General features: G+C 56.8%; 1 long non-coding RNA gene across 1 annotated transcript; it reads right to left on the bottom strand.

The window, feature by feature from the left end:
* Window positions 1-1,681: 1,681 nt before the first annotated feature.
* On the bottom strand, window positions 1,682-3,844 carry LOC118249238 (uncharacterized). Its single transcript, XR_004778991.2, has 2 exons — window positions 3,405-3,844; window positions 1,682-3,305 (listed from the first exon to the last, which is right to left on the bottom strand). It is a non-coding gene; the product is annotated as an uncharacterized LOC118249238 (long non-coding RNA).
* Between the last annotated feature and the right edge of the window lie 95 nt (window positions 3,845-3,939).

The following is a 3,939-nucleotide window of genomic DNA, read 5'->3' as shown; positions in this document are numbered from 1 at the left end:
CAAGCTGTTGTGCTGTCTGTGACTACGTGAGAGTGGGTGAAAACCATGCTCGACTGGTTGAATGCTGATGGGACACATGTTTGAGCGCATCGACTTTTGTTCCTGGAGAAAGATGTTCATTGCTGGCAGCTTTTTACAGAAACCAAGGAATGCTTGGGCTCCAAGTACTGCAGCAACTCAAATAAAGAGCAAGATCCATTGACTGCCTAGGCACCGAGGGCAATGAGCCTGCAAAGGCTTTCTGGGGATTAATGAAAGATATTGAGTTATAGGGCTGCTAGTCAACAACTCCCCTGAGTTTTGGAGAACTTTCACATGGTGCAAAATGAATAGTTCCACAAGTACAGCGTTTAGCGAAACCTGGTTTCCTATGGGTTTGTGTCTTGATTGTGTTTTTCGTCTGTGTTTCTGAAGACTAGAAATGGGTGAGCTGATGCTGAACCATTTATTTGCATGGCGATGCTCTGCCACCTTACCATTCATTTTCCTGAAACGTATTTGAACAGAAATGCATGCAGTTGGACACACCTCATTTTCTTATGAAACCATACGAGGGTTATGGTCTAGGCATGTGTGGATGTAACGGAGTCTTTCTGTCAGTGGCGACAGAGGGACTGGATGGCTGGATGGGGAAAAGAAAAGAGAAAAGGAAAATGAAAATAAAAAAACAAGGAAACACTGAGGAGGTGGAATGGGCCATCAGGTGGGAAAGCTGTCCCCGTGGGTGTGCAACAGCTTTGGAGAGGGGCTGGCACCCTTACAGGGAGGTAGGAGAGTGGTCGGAGCATTGTCAGAGAAGTCCAGGATGTGCAGAAGGGATTAGGCCAAACCCTGAGCTGGGCTACTACAACTCTGGCTTTGCTGGTCCCGCAGCAATGCCGTTTGCACAAGGCTGGTTGCATCAAAAGCTGATAAGCCTGGCAAAGTGTGACCTCCTGTGGGTAAAACCGGGAATTACCGTGGGATAATTAAGTGAATCCTTTATGTGTCACGTACAAAGGATGCTGGGATGCTTGCCCGGCGGTGTGGATCACCTTCTTAGCCATCTGCAGCAGCCAGATCTGGATCCCTCCCCCTGGATGATCTTCCTGGCAAAGATTAAAACCTACCAAAATTAGGAGCGTGCCGGTGGACGTTTCAGCAAGAAGTCCCGGGGAACTGTTTTGAGGGTGGCCACCCATTTCCCTGGCTCACGGAAGTGATGTGCACACCCTGTACTTCCTGGTTAGCTGGACAGGTCGCAACTGGCTTTTCCTGACTCTTTGTCACTTCCCTCTCCCCAGCCTTGGTACCTGCTGCCTTCCAGGGACAGGCGCTCATCTTGTCATAGCACAGATGCCACGGGCATCCCGTAACACTGAGCCGAACCCTAATTAGGACCCTAAAAAACACGTACGGTGCCACTTTCTCCCATCAAAAATGCTCCCAACGGAAGCTTGTGGGTAGACCTGAACTCCCTTCGGGAGCCTTTACGCACCAGTGGTGACCTCTGGCGGCTGTAGCTGAGCCTGGCCTGCGGTAGATAAAAAGTTTTTATCTCACCGTCCCGTTAGGTTCCTGCTCCCTGGTGTCTGATACCAAACCTGCTTCACAGGACCTATTCCCCCTGAAAGAAGGGGGAAAGCTGGAGGTAGAATTTCAATTGCTAACGTAAAAACAAAGGTGAACCCCAGACCGACAGCCGCTTTCAGCACATAAATAATTTATTACAGAAAAGAGGACTGCTGGAAACTGGCAGCTCCTACACATACGTGCCCTAACCCACCTCACGAGCAGCCACCGAGCTGGAAGGAGGAGGGCTGTGTGGTGGCAAGGAGCACTGCGTGACGTGACCGGCTCAGCAGGCTCGGTTAAATTGGTCAGGGTGAAATCTTCCCACCTGCAGCTCCCCTCCCCAGCCTCTCTCTGCGTGGTGCTGGCTGACCCCTTCCTCTTCCCGCACAGGAACGTGATTCACGGCAGCGACTCGGTCGAGAGTGCCCGGCAGGAGATCTCCCTCTGGTTCCGCCCCGAGGAGCTGACGTGCTGGGAGGACGCGGCCGAGCACTGGATCTATGAGTGATGAGGGAGCCCGAGGGAAGCGTGGGTCTTCCTCGCTCGGGCACGGGACGTTTCCATCTGTTTCATTTAGGCCCTGGGGCTGACCGGGGGCTCTGCTGTGGTGTCGCCGTGGGGGTTTCTCTTCTGTGTGCGTGGAGGGTTCCAGGAGCTGCTCCCTGACTGGAACTCAGTACTTCAGCTGACTGCAATTGCAGCTATTTCTTTTTTTTTTTTTTCCCCTCCCTCCCATCTGCTGTAGTAAGTAGTTAGTGTAGCTGCTCTGCTTGCTATGGCATCCTAAAATCCCAGGCTCGAGGTGATTTACTGATGGAAAGCAGAAGCTGGGCCCTGTTCCTGTCACTGCCTGGCGCAGGACGCATGCTCCTGGCCACGGGGAGAGGCGCGCTGGTCACTGTGGGGCGGTGTGATCCCTGTCCTCACCTGCATCTGTGAGGCTCCTCACCAAAGGGTTTTAAAGAACCTGCTATGGGCTAAGCGCAGGGGCTGGTGACCAAGGCTGACCCAGCTCGGTGACCCTCCTCACTTCACCTGTCCCCTGCCTGCAGGGCACAAGTGGCCTCTGGAGGAGGAAGAGGCTCTGAGGACTCAGCCAGGCTCCTGCTGTGAGCGTCTGGAGGCTTCCTGCGACGGCAGGACCTGCTGGAGGAGAGCCTCAGAGCCACCCGCGTGAATGTGTTCCTCTGTCCTGTGCTCCTGGGCCCCATCTTTTCTCGCTGTTCCTTCTGATTTTCACAGCACCGCCTGTTTCTTTACGCTCTGAGTCCCCCGAGCCTCCTGCCAGAGCGTAGGGGCAGGGACAGGGGTGGTGTGTTCTGCTGTGGAACAGCCGTGGTGGAACCTGAAGGAGCGATGTTCCCGGGGCTTTGCTGCGTGTGGGCTGAGATGTTCTGAGCTCAGCTCTCCTCAGCTGCCTGACTGCAGCACGCAGCATTTCCGGCAGAGCTCCTCCCGCCTTCAGGGCCTTCTCCAAAAAGTAGTTTACGGCTCTAAACATCTTGGAGATTGTTTGTTCCCATAAGTCATCCATGTGTCTGGTTTTTTTTTTAATAATAAACTCTGGAGCATCCCATCACCTCTTCCGCTAGTTGTTTCCCAGGGGACCTGGAGGGTGGAGGGGGTGGCTCTGGGCCGGTGCCGGCAGGGACGCGAGCTTGTTCCCTGTGCCACGCAGCTTCACTTTCACTGGCAGAAATGTGCTGCTAGTGGCAATTCTTCCGTGCCCTGGAGACGCGCAGGTGGAACAGCTAAAGGGGAAGGAGCCACAGTTTGTCAAGATACTGAAACCATTTAGAAAGGTGACCGTAAGGGAACCTGCGTGAGGGAGTCAGGCTGCTGGAGTTAACCTGGGTGATGGGGTCAACCACCCCTAGGACCAGGAGGAGCCGCTGCTCTGGTACCTGCCGTGATGGGGACCCTGCGACGGTGGCTGCAGCTGAGCGGTCACAGAACCACAGTCACCTCCTCTGCCTTCTATTCCCGACGCCGGAGGAAGCAGCGGACCGCGCAGGGCCGCAGGCGCAGCCCCCCGGTCAGACGGCTGAGCGCTGCGCCCCGGCCTGCCAGCACGTCGCTAAGAGGCGGAGATTGGAGCCAAGCGCCCCCGCAGCAGCCCCGCCGTCCCTCGGGGAGGCGCCGCCCTGTGCTTACAGCACCCGAGGGCACCGGCACCCGAGGCGGGGCCGCCGAACCGCGACGGCGAACACGGGGCCGGGCGCGGGGGGCTCCGCCGCCGCCACCTCATCCCCGCACCTCACCTCACACCCCCCGCCCCCCGCGCGGGGGCTGCCGGGAGGGAGGCGGGCAGGGCGCCGATAGGCCCGCCCCCGTCACGTGCCTCCCCCCCTCCCCCCCCCGAGGCGTGACCGCAGGCGCGGCGCT

The sequence above is a fragment of the Cygnus atratus genome, chromosome 15 (assembly GCF_013377495.2).
Source record: "Cygnus atratus isolate AKBS03 ecotype Queensland, Australia chromosome 15, CAtr_DNAZoo_HiC_assembly, whole genome shotgun sequence".
NCBI classification, from domain to species: domain Eukaryota; kingdom Metazoa; phylum Chordata; class Aves; order Anseriformes; family Anatidae; genus Cygnus; species Cygnus atratus.
This window is presented reverse-complemented; position numbering and strand designations above follow the sequence as displayed.